Source organism: Vanellus vanellus (genome assembly GCF_965231255.1).
Source record: "Vanellus vanellus genome assembly, chromosome: 12".
Taxonomy (NCBI): Eukaryota; Metazoa; Chordata; class Aves; order Charadriiformes; family Charadriidae; genus Vanellus; species Vanellus vanellus.
Window position 1 is genome coordinate 11,214,592 of NC_138917.1, and position 23,020 is coordinate 11,237,611.

The 23,020-nt window shown below is 38.8% G+C and overlaps 1 long non-coding RNA gene across 1 annotated transcript; it reads left to right on the plus strand.

Annotated features, from left to right (window-relative positions):
- The first annotated feature begins 41 nt into the window (after nt 1–41).
- LOC309676712 lies at nt 42–22,915 on the plus strand. Its single transcript, XR_014269618.1, has 3 exons — nt 42–70; nt 21,089–21,148; nt 22,854–22,915. It is a non-coding gene; the product is annotated as an uncharacterized lncRNA (long non-coding RNA).
- The last annotated feature ends 105 nt before the right edge of the window (nt 22,916–23,020 follow it).

Below are 23,020 nucleotides of genomic sequence, written 5' to 3' on the forward strand. Positions count from 1 at the left end.
TTGGGAAGGTACATCTCCGCTGTCGGTGGCGCGGCACCATCTTGGGGAAGTCGGGTCGCTCCGCCCGGAGGTGAGGGGCGGGCCGGCGGAGCAGGGAGGCGGGCAGCCGGCTGAGCGGCCCCTCGCCTGGGGGTCTCCGGGGGTGCCGGTCTCTCTTCCCTGTAGCTGCGCCTCGGCGCGCCCCGCCTGAGGGGGGGGCGGCGGCTGCGGGGCTGGTTCCTGTCAGCGGGGGTGTGAGGAGGCAGGGGCGGAGGGAGGCGGGCAGCCCCGCCGAGCTGCGTCTGGCCCCAGCCAGAGGGTCGGTTGTCCACCGGCTGATTAAATGGCCTCCAAGAGCGTTTGCCCCGTAATCCTTTCAGGGACAGAGGTTTCAGGGGCTGGCCAACGTTCCCGCCTCCCTTTGCTGCTCTTGTGGAAGATGAGTGTGGCATTTGCCTTTTTCCAGTTGTCAGGAACATCTCCTAATCACCGTGACCTTTCAAAAAATGAGAGAGCGGCCTCAGAATGATGTCATAATCTTATCGTTACCACTAGACTGCAGGCTTAAAATGCAGGGGTGCTGTCTTCTCATCTTGATAGGGAGTGAAAGTGCTAATAGCATGTAGAGGGTGGTATCCTGACCTTCTTAGCTGCGCGCTCTGCCGTGGCTTCTCTGTCTGTCCCTGCAACTTCGGGGATTGTTGCAGCCTGGGCTGGAAGAACTCCGTCGCTTTGCCTCTCCTTCCAGGGCCTTGGGTAACTCCGGGGTTCCCAGTACTGCAATGATAAAAGGCAGAAATCTTTATTACTGTTAGTGCTTGCTTTCTTTTGAGGGGACGGCATTAGGCTAATTTGTTTTGTTTTGTAGGCAAAACTGACATCCTTCTGCCTCTTAGTTTGTAAACGTTTTTCCTCTCTGAAGCACAGCTTTCCTCAATGTAAAGGAAAAACAGACCCTGAACTAAGCTGAGTGCAAAGGCAAGTGTAGGGGGGTTTTTGCACCTCAAGAGTAGGACTGGTAGTCAGAGCTTGTGTTTCGTCCTTTACTTCTAGCAAGAAAGTAGAACCTGAGGCTGTTACTCCTGAGTCTATTATGGAGTAATTATTAACTGGAGAAGTATTAGCAAGATTCTTGAGGAGAGTCTCTCGGGTTTTAAAGCATTATGAGATCCTTTATTTTCTCTGCTTTTCCCATGTTATGTGTTTTTTGCGTATTTCTAAGGGCTCTTCAAATGGCGGTATTCCGGGTGAAATCTAAAGTTTTATGTTGTTGTTCAGCATCTGTTAACACTTCCAGGTTTCAGCAAAACCAGCATTAATTGAGAAACTCTACGAGAATTAGAGACCTCTTGTGGAGTTTTTTACACGTTACACCCTTTAGTGTTGCTGCTTTAAAAAAAAATAAAAATCTGGTCGAGTTCTTAGAGCTTTTTTTCCCAGCAGAGGGAGACATCTGACCGTGGAATTCAAATATAGCCAGTATTCTTGGAGCTTGTTTTATCAATATACATATAAAACTCAATGTTCAAATTAACTAGTTCAATAAGTAATTTAGCTCATTGATTTTTGGGCATATCCTAAGTGCCATTACAAGCTACGGATATTTTAAATGCCATTACCTAATAGAAGGAATGTTTTAAGCACCTTTTATTGATTTTATTACTGCTTTATTTTGCTGTCTTGGTTTAAAATCATTTTAACCACTCTGTAATCAAGAAGAAATATATCGTTGGTGAAATACAGTCAATTTCCTAAAAACCTTTGACATCGTTAAATAAGGAATTACAGTTGTTAAATCATGTCAGGCAATAACCAAGGGACAGAAAAGATATAAAATTTGGAGCAGTGGGCCAGCATACCAGTAAGCTGTTTTGACCTTTGGCATTCAGACTCTGTATGTGACAATCACACTTCAATTCTGTTCTTGGTTCTTACATCAGTCAGAAGAGATTTAAAATCTCAGCATGCCAGGAAGGTTGTGGAAGGATAACGGAGTATGATCTAGAGACAATTAAGGGGCATTTTAATGACCTGCTGTGACTTTTTGTTAAAATTACTCTCTAACTTAGCACATTTGAAGTTTCATTTGCTGGATTGTATTGCTAGTAGTTTAGTGTATTGATGTTATACACAAAAGGAGTAAATTGAGTCTGCTCATAGGGATTTCAGTTACTTCCCTTCCCAGCTCTTTTGACTTGAGAAGATTATCAGTATTATTGAGCTAATCAGCTGGTAGATGTAGACTGGGAATAGGGGCAATATGTTGCTTAATCAAAGAATTGAAAAGTAAGTAATGAATGTTGGTGCTCAATAAAAAACAGCTAATGAGTTGATTGCATTGGTGCTTGATGTAATTTAACTGTAGAGTGGCAAACATCAATACTTATATATGATTTGGCTCATGATTGCTGAGCTGAAACCGAAAGTTTAGAGAGGTTCTGCAGTATGCGAGCACCTGGCAACTGACCTGAAGTGGGGAGGGAGGGAGCTGTGTTTTGTTCTTTAAATGGAACAGGTGATTCCGTCATTAATTATTGGGCTTTTATTTAGTAACAAACAAATAAAAAACCCCACAAAACCTAAAACTTAGACATACCTGTTTTCAGAGATTTAAGAATAATTTCTGTATTGAAAAATAAGAATAAATCATCATAAAGTAGTTTAAAAATCAAATTCACTATTACAAATGTTAAAAGAACCTCCAGTCTTCCTTTAATAATGACCTTGATAACCTCAAGGGGGAAGTCAGCAGAAAAGAAACGTTATGCTGTCTGGAGATGGACATCTGCTATGTTAGAGCTATCTTGTTCATGTAGTATCAGTTCTGGCTGCATTTTAAAAGAAAGTTCATTTACAGAAAGTGAACGCTGTCTTGAATGGTGCAGCCTGTAACTTCATTCTGAATTTACTTTTTCCCTTATTCCCTTCATTTTGATTTGTTAGGTGGTGTAAGCTCTCCTCAAGTGCGAGGTTATACTTACTGGTGGCACAAAAGGATGTCTTTGTAGGCTTTTCTAAACCAAGATCTGCCACTGTCAGCTGCTGGGAAGCAGCAGGAAGAAAACCGTTCGTACCTGGATTCTGTGTAGTTTCTACATCTTTTGTCATGCTCTGACTCGTTTTCCAGCCCTGGGGATCACATTTCTACTTCAGGAATGTTGGACCTTCCATCAGGAATTAGTATTTGTCTTTAAACTGTGACATAATAAGGTGTTTCAGAAACTTGGTTTTTATTTCTGTGAAATGTCCCGTGTTGTGTTTGGGCCTAGATCCTTATTAGATTGGTCACATGTCCTTTGGACAGCCATCAAGCATGGCTTTGTGGAGTCTCTGCTCGCCAGCTGTTTTCTGATTTAACTAATGCTGCCCTACAAAACCACAATAACACAGCTGAGGGACACTTTTAGTGGCCTTATCTCTTGCCTTCTCCTTTCAATCTGTCAGTAATGGTGGGGGTCAGCGCTGGAAATTTGTAATAGGGGAAAAAACAAATTGAGGTAATTCTGTTGGCAGAATCACAGAAGAGTCACAGAAAAGTCATCTACAGACTAGGGAAGGCACATGTTTACTGAATACATTCAGTTTGTATTTCTAGGTGTTCTTTACAATGATGAGAGTTAGAAACATAACAGTGCTTTAAATGAAAATACCAGCATGCCGCAGCAACAACCTCAGTTCATCGAGGCCATGAACTGAGCCTTGGATGGCTGTGCGGTAGGCTACACCCTCCAGACTTACAGCCTGCTTTGTGTATAGCTCTTGATGTGTATTTTTCCATCTTGTCTGAGAAGGAGCTGATGTTTGCTGATCAGTAACCTCTCCTTTGGAAGAAAGGTTTGATTATCCACGTCACTGAGTCTCTCCCTGATAAAGAGGGTTCTCTACCTACCTAAAGGGCAGAGTGCATGAAGACTACATAAGCAAGCAGATGGTGGGCTGTGGGCAGGGCAGGCTCAGGGGTGTAGGGAGGAGGGGAAATCACGCAGAAGGCGTGATTCTTCAGTCTGATTTGCTTTTTCTCTTAGCTTTCTAGTGTCTGCTAGTGATAAGTGATGTCCTTGGGACTTTGGCTAAAAAGGATCCATGCAGCTGGGAAATATTGATGCCTGATACTTTGGATCCTAATCCTAAATGATGCTTATTAATGAGCTCTTTTCATAATGGTTGTCTTTGTTTTTAAAGAAAAACCCTACTTTATTTTGCTGAGTTTGGGGCAGGGGGATCTGAACAGTTAAAGAGACAATGTCCACTAACGTGTGTATTCATTGAGATGCCTTCTAAAATGTGTTTAAAATCCAGTCAGGAGAAGCTAGGCTTTCTTTAGACCTGTTGGTAGTTTGTCACATAATACCTTTGTGCTACCAGTTTGAACAGGAAATATATTTATTTCCCTATAAATATGTTTAGCTTTGTCCAAATAACTGTAGTTTCCTGTTAAGATTTCCTCGGCCAGGGTGTGCCATAAACTGTTTTAGAAGGAATGATGCTGCTTGGAATTGAACAAGGATAATGCAAGCCGTGGAAGCAAAACAGAAAGCCACCACAACATTAAATCAAATTTGTTTTGGTTAAACTGTAATTCAGTGAAATGCTGACGCTTTATACTCAATATGTGATGCCATAAAGAGTGTCCTTATCCAAACTGCAGTTTGCTTCTGAAGACTTCCAAATAACCATTTTTCCAAATGTCTGTTCTAGAACTAATCTCTAAAGCAAGCTTTTAAATCTGTAATTATGAATTGATCTGTTCACTCTGATATGATCTCTAAATATTTGTGCTGTAGTAATTTCTGTCTTTGTTTCCCTATAGGGTACTGTTGCTTGACCAAAAGGCACATATATAAGCAGAACTCATGCTACTTACCGTTAGTTGGGCATCTGTGAATATTGCTGTAGTTTCTGCCAATGGATTTAAAAACTTTTGTCCATACCTGTGGGTTAGCTGGTGACTCAAATAATCCTATCCTCCCTATAACAGTATCACGGTGGAATTTTAACTGACAATTTTTGGATGTAGAATCATAGCTTGCTTTAGTTAAAAATGCTTTGTAGAAGTATTGTCAACATCTAATGTAAAATTATGGAAAAATCTTTCATGTTTTATATTGTACACTTCTGATTTTGTTGCCCTGCCTAGACATCACAGGGTATAGAAATGGCAGGAACATTTTAATTTCTTTATTTTTTTAATAACTAAGTCACTGACTCTAATTTTTATATTTCACTACAGAGTGGTTTGCTTATTTTATTCCGGTACCCTTGCTACAAAATGATTTTTTTTTTTAATAGTGGAACCAAACAGTTAAAAAAAGAAAGCACAACAGGTTCTAGTCATACTCATTTTTCCACACCTTGAGGACTAGCAAATTCTTTAATATGAGATTTTATTTGTACAAAGCAAAACTTCAAAACCACTCAAAAGCTTTCTTATTAACTGCTGTCAGTCCTTTGATTTACAAGGGCAATAAAGATCTAGAGGGGGCACATTTATCATGGAGTTCAGCACACCAGGAGCCATTTTCTCAAGCGGTAAAGCCAAGTGATAAAATGAGTTCTTTTGTTCTATAACCAAGACACATTCCCTATTTTTAAAAATGTGTGTGTTGGACTTCTTGGCTTGTAGTTTGGCTGTGTTCCTGTAATACATTTATAAATAATGAAAAATTGCTAACATTCAGATGCTGATGATGCATCTGGAAAAATAGACTGTCTGAAAGAAAGAAACTCACTTTCAACTTTGGTTTATTTTCTAACTTTTTCTCCAGTGCTAATTCTTGTATGATTTTTTTTGATTTTTTAAATTTTTTTTTTTTTGGTGTGTGTGTTGGGTTTTTTTAGTGTTTTTTTTTTTTTGGTTGTTTTTTTTTTCTTTTTTTAGAAAAAAAGTGAGCATGTACCTCTCTGCAAAGCTGAAAGAATTTTGGTTAGGAAGTAATATAAATATCCTATTTAAAATAAAGAGCCATCTTCCTAGGGTATTGTGCTATTTTGCAAGCTTCAGTTGCTTCATCTGTTTCTAAACTTGTATTTGAGTGACTGTTTGAATGTTAACAGATAGAAAAAAAAATATCTTCCTGTCTAGACCAAAATATTGATGGCTTGTATGGGCACTTCATTAACAGCCGTAGCTGTGTGGGAGGAACTGATTGCAAGAGTAACTATCCTTACATGTGAGAAAAGGGCTCAGAATCTGACTATAAATTGAATATTTAAAAAAGCGAATTCTGTTTTTTTACATAAAAGTGCTGCCACCTACAGTCTCTTCCTGGGAAAGAGATACATTGCTGCTTTCACCAGTCAGCTACTGAAGGTTCTGTGAAGTCCAGTTATGCTCAGCTATCCAGTGTTGTTGCACAGGTACCTTCGAAATAGAAGTAGGAGAACAGACTTGCAAAAACTACTTTCTAATATAATCTTTAATATAATAATCTTTAAATGTTAAAACTTTTTGTGAAATTGCTCTTGATGTTTTTGCTTCAATTGGGCTGCTGTCACAACACATGGAAGAGTGAGTGTGAAAAGGTTAGAGGCATTAAACCTTGTTCATATTTAAATCGGCACCACATCATTGTGCTGATAACTACAGCAGTGCTGCGGCAGTACCCACGTGTCCCCAAGTTACGCGAACTGTGATGGATGGGTTTGGAAGGCATTTTGGATAATAGCTGTTTCTTCAGTTTTAGTCTTGGTTTCTTTTATAGACAGACCTTTAAGAAAAGCCATGCCATAAGCAGATTGCACTCATAGCAAGGTTATTGTGTAGCTCTCGATTGTGGTGTTTTATGACCAAGAACACTGAACCAAAGGACCAAAGTCTGCTGCACTTTCTTTGACAATGGTCAGCAGCAGGTTTGTAGATAAGTGTTAGAACAGGGCAAACATACAGTGGTATTGTCAGAATAAGAAATATGGAACAACACAGGTCTTGCCAAACCTATTTATCAATCCCGAGTAAACCCTCTTCAACTGTACAAGGGGTGTGTGTGTGAAAAACAATTTTTCACTCACCATATTCTACATTAAACAGTTTGGAAGTAGGACTTGTACTATTATCATTCTAGTTCATATGCCCATGAAAGCATACTACCAAGAAGTTAAAGAAAATGTTTCTTGGTGGCTCACTCGTAGTAGTTGTTTATCCAGAAGGAAGCGGCTATTGCAACGGCCAAAAGACCCCGCTATAACTGCCGCACTAGCTTATGGAAAACTAAAGTTTTGGTTGACCTATCATGGCAGTCATCTGTAGCACAGGGATTTTGCAGATCTCTTTGCTGTAATTTTATGTTTGCACCTGAAATTTAGCAAGAAAAGATGTAGTCTAGGAGGCCCACCATTTTGTATAGCTGCGTGTGTTACTTCTGATACTTATATTGCAAAACCTTCAGTCTCTGATATTTAAGGTCAGAAATTATTAAATGTGTTGGTCTCTTTTTTTTTTTTTTTTTTAACCCTGGAGCCTCTTCTACTGTAGTGTTTTGAAAGATCCTAAAGCTTTGAGGGGAAAAAAAAATGGAAATACTTTATTTTATGAAGCAGTTTTGGGGTCAGTTTTTCTAAAATGAATGCTTTTATGTTGGATAGTTTAAAGACCATCTGTTAACTGAAACCAACCGTAAGTGAAGTTGCAGTTATGTTTCCTATTAGTCTTGTATCTTTCCTATTAGTCATGTATGAAAGAATACAGAGACATCCAACAGAACTCAAAACAAAAATTGAAAAAGCAGATGTTGAAACTGTTGGTTTGTTGCTTTTCTTTTACAGGAGCAAGCAATTATTAATGGATCACAAAAATACTATAAGACTAGTTTTGTAAACTGTTACCTAGAATCATAGCTAAGATGTATTTCTGATTATTGTATATTGCAGTTGAAAATTGGAGTATTTCACTTGGAGACACTGAAGAGGGTTTTAAAAAATAGATCATGAATGTTATGTCTGGAAGCATACAATGAAAGATAAAATACAAAATTTTAAATAGTTATGCACCTCTAGTCTCTCAGGGCTCATTTATTATGTTGTCATGGAGAGCAAGGAATAAAAAAATAAAATAAAAAGGCTGTTCCTTGGGTAGTTGTGACTTATTGGTAGTTATCTTTTACAAGAGTTCCATGCTGACTTAAGTAAAGATCTCTGAGAAAAAAAACAAACTTTATTTTTCAAATAAATTCAGTAAGAGCTCGCAGCCTTCCATGACACCACACTGAATTATTATTAGTGTACACTGCTGTGAGAATAACACTCACTGCTGTTTAACAACAATGCCTTTCCATGGAATTTCAGAAAGTCAGTAGGAAAATGAAAGGCAGAATTGAGTGCTGTAGCAGAATTAAACCAGTGCATCCTGAAGCCAAGATACTTTCATCATTACTTCTGTAAGGAAGAAGAATAATTAACATGTACTGTATATGCAGGTCCATATGGTTTGGTTGAAAAATTCTTAATGGCTTGTGTATGTTAAGCAGGAGGTCCTGTCTTGCCTGAATAAGATCTCCTTAAGTATATTTCTTTCAGACTTTCTCTTTTTTCTGTCCTTAACCTGCAGGCAAATATCAGGAATGTATGCAATTTTGTCTATGTAAAGGTTCGTTTGTCATGGAGAGGAGAGGTTAAATTTTTTTGCTTACTTCTATCATGATGGAGGATAATGCGTTGCCCTTGGCAGATGATGGGGTTAAAGTAGCTGGGAATTAACAGCCATGTCTAGGTTGGTCTGTAAGATTGTTCAAAAAGACTGCCCCAGCAATCTTCCCTGACTCTGAAATGCCACTGAGCAGGCTCTTGGATGTTTCCATGTTCCCTTGTGTTCAGGTTCTGGAGGGCATCTAAAGTCATGGGTACTAAGCCTGTCCCATGTGAGTTGTCCTACTGCTGGAGGAAATTTGTGCAATTGGCCTCTAGTCAGGGCAGCAGAATGGTACAGGCTATTCAGGATCTATGAGAAGATGCTTCTGAGGTTTTTGTGTACAGTTTGGGAGCTGAGCTGTTTCCTTGGAACACTGAATTTAGGAGACAGGAAAAAGGTCTGTCAAGTGTCACAATAATCATTGCAAGGGCACAGAATTACTGTTGTGAAGAATAAATCCCTTCATTGTCTTCATGGGCACAGCTATGGACAAAACCCCAAGTGCTTACTACCAGTTCTTGGAGAAAATCTTTCGGAAAGCCTAGACTGAGAAACTGCAGTCTCTAGTCCTGCAGAGGTTACACAAGCCATGTTACAAACTTGGTGTTAGAGGGCACTAGGCCGAGGCTCCTAAAGCAATGAAACAGCGGTTGATAGAAGATGGGCAATGACGGGAAGACTTTCTGGTCTGGATACCCAAAAGGTTACCTGGATTTAGTATGGTTCTGTGTCAACAGCTTTTTGCCCTAAATGTGATATACAATCCCACCAAAGACAGCCCTCCTTATTCTGTCTTGGGGTACCCTTTAAATCCAATTTAAGGCCCATCTGCCAAGGCATTTGGGCAACTGATCTCAGTTGAAGGCTCTCCTACAAAGACAATCTTACAGAAGCACCATGATAGCCAAACCACCCCTATGGTGCCATCAGCTTGTGTGGTCATCTCCAAGCACCTTGTTTGTCATAAGACTGGACTTGTGGAGAAAAAGACCTGTCCTAGCTCAACAGCAAAAGTCCCCTCAGACAGTGGTCTGTGCTGGTTATTGGGAACAACTCAGTTCACTTGTCTCCAAGGCCCTTGAATGCAAATGTTTAAAGATGAAAGGAAGGTAGCACACCTGGATTCCTCTGAATTCTTGTGACACCCAGGCCAAGATGGTATGAACAATGCAGTAAATTAGTCTGGAAGGGGCTTTAACGTGGTAATGTTGATGTAGCAGATGTTTCTGTCTTCTGCTACTGCTTTGTTGTACAGTTTAGACAAAATCACTTTTTCATTCTGTTACAGCAGGCTCATTTAGAAAATGGAAGATTAGTTATACAGGTGTTGAGTTTTCAAATTCTTGTAGTGGATATGTTTTAGAAATGTTGGTAGTAGTGATGTTTATTCTTCTTTAAAGACGGTTGAAATTATGTCACTGGCCTGAGGAATCACAAATTTGCTTTAAATGACTTCCTTTTGTGGGAGCAGCTGTCCCTGTGAAAGATGCTGGGACCAACGGAGATAATTCTGTCATGCTTTGCCACTGACATGGTTACTCCCTCTTTAACACATACACCACTGTTTTTAATAGGATACTTTACCACTTCTGCTGGTCCTAATATCCGATTGGTCACAACTTGAGCATAACGCAAAACCACACACTCTTTCAGCAGACAAAAGTGATTTTAAACCAGTTCACTGTAAGCCTGAGATGGAAAAAATAAAATAAACCTCCTATGGCAACTATTTTCTTTCAGAGAAACACATATTTTAAGATAGCATTTACAAAGGCTTTATTGGTACTGCATTTCAATCTTACATTTTAAGTTCCTGTTAATTATGGAAACAGTTTTGAATTTACTTTATGTCAAGGCTTTAATATTAGGCAATTACAAATCCTGTATAGTCTAGGTCTTCATTTTATAGACCAAATTTACTGTTCTCAGTGCTGTGCTATGTTAATTATATTGTAACAAAACATCTAAAATAGGGATGTCATGTTCGTTTTCCATACTTTCTCTAGAAAGATGAATATTTCCTGTAGCTACAACCGACACCATGGTACCAGGCTTGAGATTAAGCCCTGCTAGATGCTGCAGAGGGGCACTGTGACCCATAGCAGGTACATGCCTGGCATAGCCACTTTGCTCCTTGGTCAGCCTGGTGTTGGGTTCCCTCCTTGGACACTCCTCCCAAATATTTGCTCACCTGCATGTTTTCTCCCCCTAAACCCAAATTTGATTGCATATGCCCAACTTGACTGGTGGGAGACCAACCTAATCCAGGTTTTGGGAGAGAGATTCTTCTCCCTTTCACTTGCTCATCCCTTTCTTTTCTGTGTCATTACCATTTCTGGGAAGCTTGCATCTCTGGGTAGAGATTACTGATTAACTGACTCAGTTTTGTTGAAGGGGTTATTGAAATGCACATGTGTTACTGAAAATGTACCTGTACCCCTTCTACAAGTCTCAAACTCACCTACTGCTAACAGCAGCAATTCATGTTGGATGCAGTGAATACTTTTTTCAGACATTTAAGAACTTCTGTGTCATCTGTGTCAGGCTATAGACAACTGTGTGCTTTGATAGCCTTTGCCATGTTTCTCATGTGTAGATTAAACACCGATATATGTATATAGATACATTAGTAAGCCAGTATGTTAATGCAAATAAAAACCAGCTTTTTCACTTGAGTCTGGCCAAATACTGGTTGAAACTATTACCATATAATCATGAAGAAAATGGGGTAATCACATCTTGATTTTTTTTTAAAGCATTAATAATCATTAACATCTTTTAAAAGTGTATCTTGTTTGTACAGATGTACAAAAAATTCAAGACACACAGCATCTAAAGAACTTCTTTATTCTTAATGCTTTTGGTATCACCCTGCTATTGCTGTTAATAATTCTGACTGGGTGTTGGGAACAATTAGGTGCAGGGACCTCTGCTTTCTAAAGGTAAATTTAACTGGTTGTATGGCTGTCAGTCTGTAGGTTTTTAATAGCTCATACTATTTAAATAAGACAGACATATATAGTACTTCTAGGAGAGATGGATGTTTTAATCTCAAGAAATCCCACACCTCTTTGGAATCAGAATAGAAAGAATAGAAAATACAAAATGCACTTGCTTCTTGTTTGTTTCCTTGTTTTCATAAGAGTCTATTGAGGTAAGAGGAGAATGGGGTGTGTATGCATATATGTGTATCAATATTGGAGAATGGAAGACTGAAGAGTTCTGCAGAGGGGGGCTCTGGAATAAAAGAGCTAGAGTAATTTAAATTTAGCAAGGGAAAACATTGTACAAGGTGTGAGATATAATCATCGAATGGTAAACTCTTAAATTACTTTTGTAACTGATAAGCTGATTGTTTTTGGGGTGTGGTGTTTTTTTTAATGGAAAACATTCTGTACTGGTGTTGCATTGTGGAGACAATTAACCAAATGCTGTTTTTCGTATTGAAGCATTATATGCTGTGTTTGTTGATGTAAAAATGCATAAGACTTTATTAAAGATTAGTTTCTCAACTTATGGAAAAATGTCGTTCTAGCTCCTTTCTCAGATTCTAATGATAGTCCTTTTAATTTCCCTTTGCTCGTATTGGATTCTAGAAAAGGTTAATTAGTTATCCACTGAGCTTGATAGAAGATGATTTTTTTAGAATGTAACATTAAGAAATGTTCTATTGGGGTATGAAGGTAACACCACAAGGGGGTACTATAATTTTATCAAATTTGCCTTGGTAAGTTGTTCTATTAAGGTAAAGTGATTACAGGCTGCAGAGTTAATTTTAATATGCTAATACACCACAGCAAGTTGGAAACTTAAATAAAATGGTACAATTAATTTAAATTTATAGAAGGTAGAGAAGCTTAGTAAGGTCATCTGTATGTTATATTAAGATTGCATATAGACTTACCAGATTTAAAAGTCAGTTTTCTTAGCAGCAAGCTTTAGAAGATTGCTGTGTGTACTTTATTGACCTTTGCATGAGTTCGTGTAGTTCTGCAAAAACTACATTCTATGAAAAGTTCATTTTCATGTGAGGAAAAATAACCCTTTATTCTCTGTGTATAGAAGGCTAATGTTAGAGATGTATATGTTTTAATGGTTTTTGCACCTGTATGAAGGTGGAAATTTATTAGGATTTTTTTATTTCCAGTGGAAAAATGCCTCCTGGTATTTTTCTTTTAGTGAAGTAATTACTCTTGATTAAACTTTTTGATAAAATACGTTAATATGACTTGCTGTTGAGTACATGGGTCCAGGAATTGTGTTGCTTGGTTTTGGGAAGGAGTGGATATTGCTCTTGTTTTGTTTTTGAAGTGAAGAATATCAGCACTGTAAAATATTTGGGCTTTTGAACTTTTAAGTCACTACTGTGTTCAGATAATGCCTTCCGGAGCTCTAGAAGAATAGAGTAGAAAAATGAATTTATCAGAAACAGGCTTTTTGAAAACCTTGCTGTTGTATTCGGCCAGGGAAGCTAGAAGTTTAAAAACTAAAATGAAATAAAGAGTGAGGGAGCTAAACAAGAGTACAACGAAGCAGGAGTTGTGGGAGACTAGTTCTAACATTTTGTTTGTATGCAGCCTATTGCTGTTTGGCTGTTTTATCTACCCCGACCAGAATTTGACTAGTGTAACTGCTCCTGGTGCAGAGAAGCCATGATTTCAGGTGAGGGTCTCTGCATGTGTCATGCAGACGTGAAGCAGCCCCAGCGCCGGTAATACGGAATGATTGGTGGAAGGTAGATGGGTGTTAAATCCCAAGGGCTGCTGTGGGGAATATGAGAGGGAGGATATAGAACTGTTAACAGTGGTCCTTGTTGTCTTTGGAGATTTTGATGAGGTCCACAGAGAGCTAAGTTAGAAAACAGGAAAGAAAGAATGTGTCAGTAGAACACATAAGAATTTTTTTTTTTCATAATTTTTCATAATTTCTACAGAAGATAAGTAATGTCATTGCTGTGATCCTGTTGAGTGAGTTTTACTTTCATTAGGGGGTTCCTGAGATCCCTGTTTCCCCCCAGAATATGGAAAATTAGATGGCACATCGACAAACCAGTTGAAGCTAGTTTCCCAGAGACAATAACTGGCAACGATGTAACAAATGGGATTTTCCAAATGCTTTTAAAGATGTATTCAGTGGCCCTTTGCAGTCTGTTATTAAAATCTACACATAGCAACTGTGTATATTGAAGGGTCCACTGAACTGACAAGGTCAGTGTTGCAAACCTGCTGTTGATGCAAGGAGGTGGATGTGTGAAACCCACAGTCATACAAGGATTCATCCAGGTTATTAGTAAAACCTACCAGATTTCTTTTTTCTGAAATCCCTGTATTGTATAAACCTTGCAGAAATGAGGATTATAGTGACAGTGTCCTTTATTTTGTAAACCAAGCAAATCACCATTGTCCATGGAATTTATTGACTGCTCCCTATTGCTGGATTTTTGTCCCTGTGTGAGGAAATAAACAGATAATGTTGAGCATAGCTTTTTGGCGTAGGGTATGGAATCTGACATTTTAGAAGGTCATCATGAGTCAGCTTCTGCAGAAAACAGGTCCTATTTTACTGTGATCACCATTTATAATGATTTCCAGAGATTTGACTTTCTCCTAAAAACTGCACACCAATGGAAAAGGAGTAGGTGAGAATTTTGCCTAACAAAATTCTGTTCATTCTTGTCACGGTTTTCTGTGGTGTTCCTTGTCTTTGTGTTGAAGATGTGCCTAAGGAGCATCATCAGAACTTCGTTAATGAAGTGAAGTAGCCTGTCTTAGCGCTCTGCATCTCCCACAGCAAAAACAAGAGGCTGGATTTAAGGACATTTGAGTGATAACAAAGGGGATGATTTCACTGGGTATGAGTTTTGTCTCATTTAGGAAGACTGCAGGCAAAATGTGGTAAAATTGGGAGTTCTAATAATAAGAATGTTTATTCACAGAAACCTTGAATGTAACTTTTTTCCCAAGAAAAAACAAATTAATGCATTCCAGATTGTATAAAAAAATATTGGTATTAAATCATCAAATTATATGCACAATTAAATTTTTATTAAGTAAGAAATAATGTATGCAATATTATGATAATCTTCTAAAGTATAACAAGTTTTTAACTTTAACAGCACCATGCACTGTGCCACTGCTTCTCAGGGGACTAATTTTAAAAATAAGGCATTCAGCAATTGAAAAGAAAATTACAAAATTAGTCACTTGAGTAATTTAAACATGCAAATAAGTATCCCAACTGCGTTGACACCAGATTTAGCTGAATTTACTAGGGCTGCTTAGACTTTATCATCCTAATTATTCCAGCTTTGTGTCAGACTTAAGAAAGTAGAAAGACAGAATTATTTGTTACAGAAGTTTCTTGTAGTACTGTGTTACTGTACTGTGTGTTCACTAATTCACTCAAAAACTTATTCTGAGCTTTTTTCCTCCTAATTAGCAGAGCAAAGGCAATCAGGACTGTTCTATCATTGCTTCTCATAAGAGTGTCAGAGATTTGAAGACACTTTGATTTTACTTGCTGAGCTGAGTGAAGTATGATGCTTGTATGTTCTGATATAAAACAATACAGCATAACTGATTGAATTCCATGTGTTGGAGCCTCTTCTGAATTCAGTAAAAATTACCTGCAAGAATGACATTCCTTCCGTGTGTTGTAGGTTGAATGTAATTTCCATAGGAGGTGTTGACTGGAGGCATGTCTCAAAGTACAGTAGGTGGTTCATAATTGTTGGTCTTTGCTGTCTGTATCATGTTGGTATGCAAACACCCTGGTGAGGGATCAGGACCCCACTGCTGTTCGGGTATAAACCCAATTTATTCCCCTGAAAAGTTTATATTCCATGATGGACATGAGACAATGAACACAAAGGAGGTGGTGCTAACAGGGCCATGGGCTATGGCTATGCACACCTCACCTGTCCACTGTGGATTTATTGCAAGCATTATGCTTGGGGGGGGTGGGTGGTACAAAGAGGCACAATGAGGTACATCTGTTATTTGTGATGCTTCTATGCCACAACTGTATTATAGGAGAAGATGAAAATATCGTACGACAGAATGACCATCTTTGGTGGAGAGAAGATAAAGGGTTGTCAAGGATTGGAACAGGCTGCCCAGGGAAGTGGTTCAGTCACCATCCCTGGAGGTATTTAAAAGCCATGTGGATATAGTGCTTAGGGACATGGTTTAGTGGTAGACTTGGCAGTGCGAGGTTAACGGTTGGGCTCAATGATCTTAAAGGTCTTTTCCAACCTAAACAATTCTATGATTCTATTCCAACAGTGAACAAAAAATAAGGGCAAGGCCCTTTATAAACTCGTAACTCTGTAAGTGAAGAAGTACCTTAAAAGTAAACATGCATAGTTTTGCTTTTTGTATAGTAAAAAGAGTAAGCAATAGGCAGAACTGCAAAGATGGATTTACCATATTAAAAAAAAAAAGTCAAGGAACTTATTCTTGAGGCAACTTTTTAAATGGGTGGAATTTGAGCAAGATTGTATTTATCAAGGCTGTAGAGAAGAAGGTTGTAGGTGTTATGATATGTGATAAAGTCTTGGTCAAGACATTTAGCTGGATGGAAAAAAAAGTCATGTCCTAATAATGTCAGGCAGGAAGAGTGTTAAGCTAGATTTCGTGGAAGAAATAGTGAGGAAAAACGAGACTTGGGTAATGGCCAAATTATGTCTAGACAATAGAAGATGGTGATCACTGTTTGTGAAGATGAGTCAGAAGAAACAAGGAATGCCTGAAGGCAAAAATTGAAAGATATGCTTTTGTAAAACTGTCTTTAGTGTTATGGTTGGATGCACGCATGAAAGAAAGGGACCCTGATTTTTAGTTTGGACTGGGGAGACAAACCGGGAGGAGAGAGGTGGAAGAGAGGCAGTGGTCTGAACATAACAGTGAAATCATGCTTGAGAGTGAATTTGCTTAAGGAGAAGGTATATGGCTGAACCATTATAACTTTCTTGAATGTTGGCAGGTTCTCAGCTGTGTCCAAGATCCATACACCTGGTGCATCAGGAAATGTCAGCAATGCAGCTGCAGCTCTCTGTTTCTTTAAATAGGGTTATGCCAGTGCAGGGTGCAGCTGGCTGAGCTCTGGCTTCCCTCTGCTGTCTGGGGACAGACAACTGGTTTTTCTATCGTGCTTTTCCCAAGGAGACCTTCATGGTAGAGGAAACAGAACGGGCTTGGCCTCCTTTCTGTTGCCTGAGTGGCATCAATTAAGTGGAGTAGGGCAATGAATCATCCTTGTAGACTGATTTGTTCAGTTGTCAGCTCTAGGTTTGCTGCGGTAATCGTGAGTTTGGCAATACTCTGCCTTTCATTGTTATGTTTAGATAATGATTTTTTTTTTCTCGGAACCATCTCCTTTCATGGTGGTTGCTTTGACATTAAAACATATCTGGCTACCATGAAAATATAAATATATTTTAGAAATCTTATCTACAAGAAACTAGTTAAACCTTGTGAGAGGAATTATGATGAAAATAAACACATGACTCAATTGCACATGCAGGACTGTTTTCAGGCTAGTATTAGTCTTAAAGGAATGTTAATACAAAACATTAAGATAAGAAATCAGAGACCAGTCTCCACCTACATAGTCCAGGAGCTCCCTGCTGAGCTTTGCTCAACCAGCAGGTGTAGAAGTTATGTTATTAAATAGATTTAGTCCTTATTATTGGCATTTGGATGAGTGTTCAGGGGATGTAAGTTTTTTGTTGTTGTTTTTAAAGGTATTTTAGTGATAAAAGGCTGAGAATCAAACAGATATTTCTTCTTATTTTTTGGCATAACTTTTTAAATTTTCCCCCTAGGAGCGGTATGTAACAACCACATTTTCCACATGTGGGTAGAAATGGAAATAATCTTTGCAGCTATGGATGAGTCTTAATATTAGTTGAAAGTAAAGATGCACATAGGGCTTCTGCTCTATAAAGAAGGTGAGAAAACAAATAAGAACAAGTGTTAATTCATGTACACAGAATTTGTGTCTGCACAGCAGGTGAAAATGCTACATTAATGTTGGAAATATCTGTCCTGCTGTGTAGTTTTCTTTCCTTTTTATTACTTCAGTGTTTGGTCTCGTATGAATGCACCATACTTATTTGCATGTTATCACGACAGATTCCTCTTTGCTTCCAGTTATCCATATAAAGAGATAGATGCTCCACATGACCTCAATAAAGTATTCAAATGAAATACCATATTAAAAATATTTTGGTTTTCATAGCGTGGTGTATATATACATAAATACTATTTTTAGTCTAGGTTATTAATTGCACACAAAAATGCTAAATAAAAAGAATGTTGTTAAAATGTAATGTCAAACACTTCTAATTATGGAAATGTCAGAAGCAGAGTTCAGTCAGAATCTCCAAGAGATTAAATTGAAAATTATCTAGACTGTGTGACTCAAAGCATCTAGCGCTGTTGAGCACTCTATGTGTAAAACCAAATCCCATTAATTTAGTATCTGAAAATACACAGCACATTGCAAACGACACCCCCTATTAACAGGCTGGAGTTTAGTATCTGTGGAACATACAATTAGCAAAACCTCTGGCAAGTCTGATTTAACTGAGTGGCTTAAATTGGTAGAAGTCTCTCCAGGGGCAGGAATTAAATCTGGTTCTCCAGGGAAGCACTTAGTTGTCCATGACCATCAGAATTTTCTTCCTCTTGTTGCCCCAGACCAGCCTGACCCATATTTCAGAAACCATTAGCTATGGCCGTGGTACCACTGTGGAGCTCAGTAACGAGTCTCTGATCAGTGCTTGCTTTCAGAAAGGGATTAAAATCCTGATCTGTAACTGTACAGAGATGGAGAGTCCGGGCTTTTTGGGGAGTAACTTCTCAGTGATTAGCACTGCCGAAAAGTTGAGCTGAATGTCCACTTCAAATTAGCCTGTTTTCAGTAAAAAAAAAAAAAAAAAGTGTCTGCCTTGATCTCACAGGAATGCAGTGGCTGTGTTGCAATGGGGGTAGGACAAGAGGAGCTTGTGCATCAGTGCAGGCTGCTCTGCATGACCCAAGCTCACGCTGCCCCCAGGTGTTTCAGGTGTATGATCCTTCGTGCCTTATGTGTCTTCCCACTAGTTTACAGCTGGGTTATTTTATTTTCAAAAGAAGGAAGACTAGTCTTGTGGTGGTCCTGAGGTCAGTCACAGACTTGCTGCGTGCCCCTCCTGGTGCCTCAGGCAGTGCTCTCCATCCCTCTGGCATGTTCTCAGTCTGCACTGACATTGCAGGCATTGAGGGCGAGGTCTCACGCTGGGTTTCCACGGGACCTAACAAACAGACCTGATTGTAAATCCGCCATTTTTATAGAATATACATAATACTGTATTATTTTATATGCAAGTTTATTCAAGGATTGGATACAAAGATCTCTGCGGACAATGCTTCATTTTGTTTGTGTCCAAATTACTAGCTATTTTAAGCCTTTGTGTATAAAGAATAGTGAAATCTTGGAAATGTGTGTTCCAGGGATTTACTCTGTTCTGGTTCTCTGTTGGATCTGCAGTTGTCTCGTCTTAAGATACATGTTGTGGAAATAATTCCTTTTTTTTTTTTTTTTTTCCCTATGAGAATAACAAGCAAAAAACCATACAAAATTCTAATTAATTTGATAATTCAGTCTTGCCATCTACACAAATTCTGTCAAAGCTTGTTATTCAGGAGGAACTGGATGTGAAGTATGTCATGCTCTGTTTTGGTCTGTATGTTTGGCTACCTATTTTATTGATGCTATGTTATCCTCTGAAAGGGTTGAACAAAGGCAGTGTATAAAGGGGATTTTTCCTTTTTAAAAGAAGGGAAATGAGTGCAGTAAGTGGAAGAAGGCCGAAAGCACATAAAAAAAGACAAGCATCACATCAGTCATTTTAAGTTACTCTTCCAGACTGCTTTATGTGGCACTCACATTTTTCCAGTGTATTTTTCTGATAATGCTTTATGTATTTTACTTGACACAGCAGGTACTTGGGATTTGTACTTTTGTATATGTGAATTACAAAAATGGGCTTTTTATTTAAAATTGGTATTTTTACACTGTTTTATGCGCCAAAGTGGTGAATTGGTGTACTAGTACTTCAAACTGGCAGGTCAGTAAAGCGTAGTTATAGTCAGAACATCGACTATAGAAATGACATCATGGAATCCTTGTTCTTTTTCAATGATTCCAGCGAAGTTGCAGTTTACAAGCCAAAATCTGATTCTTCCCCCTTTCTTCCCTTAACTGCAGGCTCTAGTCTCATACATTATCATCAGTAATAAAGGCTCTACAGTCAGAGCTTAGTGAATGCTTCTGTTTATGGTGTGTGAGCAGGCAGGCTCCAGTTTGTACTTCTCTATATGTATTGCCACTGAAGAGATAAAAGAACACAAACTTCTTTTAATTACTGTAAACAAAAATGATGTGTAGAGAAGAAGCAAGGGCTGGTTTTATATTGGTACTTTCCTGTTCATAACGAGAATCTCAAAAATACAGTAAGGCCATGTTTATAAGCAAGCAGCATGAGAAAACTTGCCCCAGGGGAAAACAGATCACATACTCAAGTTGCATTGCGAAGAACAGGGGCAGGGTGGTTGGAAGTCCTCTGAAGAGCTGTCCAAGACCTTGGCTACTGGTTGGGATCCTTTTCCGATGCAAAGTGCTTGGTGTGGTTTGCTGCCAGAGAATTTCCTCATCTGTGTGCAACTTCCCTGGTGCTTTCTGTGGTGTTGGTAAGTTAAAATAGTGCTGGACTGCTCCAAGATACATTTGGGACTAAGCTTGCAGTCCTGTTCCAAGATGCAGGATCCACAGGCATTCCCTCTATCCAGGCCTTATTAAGCCAAGCTGAAAATGTACGCTGGTATTTTAAAGTACTTGAAGTGCTTTACAGAGTAATTAGTTTAATGAGAAGAGTGGAGATAAATGAAGCAGCATATGTGTGCTCAGTTATAGCTCAAATGTAAAGAAAAATTACTCACTGAAGGATGGGGACGCAGTTACAGCTTCTCGGAGAAGCCTGATGTATGTTTTTATATTGAAAAAAGGGGACTGTTTCAAACTTAAGTGAAATTAATCTTATGAGCAGAAAAAAGCAAATTGTGTGCATTCATGCTCGTCTTTCATTTTACTGTGTGCTGCAAGGTTGGTCAAAAACCTAGAAATACATGAATTTTTGTATGCTTTCTTGGGGAGAATGTTTTGGGGAACAGTGCACAAATGTAACATTTTAGTGAAGTGAAACTCAAGAATTTCAGCTTCCAGGTCTGCTCTCCCATGCACAGGTACCTGTTACTTGTACAAGTTTTGTCTTATCCTGTTGGTCTTTGGGAATTTACAACTGCTCAAAAGAACAGAGCAGTTTGAATGTATACCAGTGGCTTCCTTTGTGGTGTTCCCCTATGAATATTTATGTTGAAATATTCGTCCTAAGAACATGAGGTAGCAATAACTTATGTGAGGTTTGCATCTTCTGTTTCCCAGGAAAGGGAAGGAAGGAAATTTCCTTGCTGCAAGGAAAAATGGAAAGCTGTCTCCCATCAGGTGTGAGATTTTTTTTTTTTTTTTTTTTTTTTTTTGGCCAGTGTGATGGATGCTGGAGTAATCTTGAGTGCTGTCCCCCTGTTGCATGGCCAAAACCACTGCAGCTATTGAACTCCATGGGCTACAGCTTCCTGCTGGAGTGAATGTGTGAGCATTACCTAATGGTGCCTGCATCTTGCCAGTTCTGAAGAGCAAGTAGTTTGCATGATGTATTTAAAAGGAACATTTTTTTAATGAACCAAGTGGTCAGAGGAATCTTTTGCATGAGCCAGTACATGATACACAGGTTCAATGAAGCCTCTTGAATGGCTTTGTGCGTGCAAGATGTGGTGAGCACTGCATTGCTGCTGGTTGGGGGAGTCTGCAAATGATGTGCTGCATCTCAGGGCTTAGCTTTGTTTGTGGTTACTGGCCTGTCAGGGGCAAAGCTGTGCCAAAATAACACTGAAATGAGATGACTGGCATTGCGGAAGGTGATTGTTGTAGTCTTTGGGTTTACTTTATCTTCATTTTGCTTATTGTGTTTTCAGCATTTTAGAAGCTTAATCTTTCAGGTCTTCAGTACAGAATAAAGTATTTAATAATTTAATCAGAAGTTAATATTAGGTCTAGAAATGAAAGTAGTCTGGATCCTCAGGAGAAAACTTGGTGTCTCCAGACAATATCAATACCAGCTCTTTAAAGCCGAGCTGGCTCTTGGCTGCACAGGTGACCTTGGGGCATCCCTGCAGCTCTGAGTCAGCGAGGAGACTTTGAATTCCTCTCCAGGTTGTTTCTGGAGCTTTCACTGGGCAGCAAAAATGTCACCCAAAAAAACTTGTTGTTTAATGAAGTTGTTGTTCTGCAAAGAATGTGTTAGATGAGTTAGCTTTCAAAATACGTGCTTGTTCCTCTTCTGACTTAAAGAGTCTATTTTTTGTTCCCTGATATCAGGGGGCCAAACTTTCTCTCTTCATTGACTTTAGAAAGAAGACTGTGATTGTGATACTCTGTTGGATGCATTGAGGACTGTGTAATTAGCATGTGAAAGCATCACTTAATAGCTTGTTTTCATAAATTTATTTTCCCTTCTTCTGGAAAAAAGTGTCGATATTTTAAGCACTTTTAACTGTTCCTGCTTATTTTTTTGCTTCCTTTTATGACATAAAAATCCAGTTTGCTGGTTCGTTTTGAGCCTGACTGGAAGGGTAAGTTTGTTTATTTTGGCAGCTTAGTTGTAGATCGGCCAAGAGGAAAATGAAAAACTGTAGCCTGTAGGCATTCTGTGTGTGCTTATCTAAGTACTGCTGGAGCAGGGATAACCGTCTCTTTCATAGTGGAGAATCCACTCTGTGCAGGAAAAAAGGTTGGGGAGAAGACTCCCTTATTTATATTTTCTCTCTCTTTTTTTTTTTTTTTTTTTTTTTTTTTAACTGTATCAATTATGCATGGTGTCTTGAATGTGACAGGTCTGTTGTCAGTATTGGCAGTGGCATAGACACACCTACAAACAGTAAGCTGAGCGTATAGTCTACAGTACTTTTGCTCAACAGATTTAAATCAATATATTAAATATTTTTTTTCTTCTCCTAATGTTTTGAAAATAACTTGAGACTGTATATCTGCTGTTTGAGTATTAATCTAGCAGTGAATCAGAAAACAATAATAATTTATGTAGGCTCCTTTTTTGGTGTTATAACTCAAAAAAGGGCATGCATTCCAACAGATTGGGCACAGCTGGCTGGTACCCTCAAGACTCTGCTCTGTAATCGCAGTCAAGGAGAGGCATTGGCGGGTGTTATTGCTGCGATCCCAAACATATCACAAATTTTATTGGTCCTGTCAATACCTGGACGGGACATGTGAAGGATGCAGAGGGAGCCTTGCTGCCAC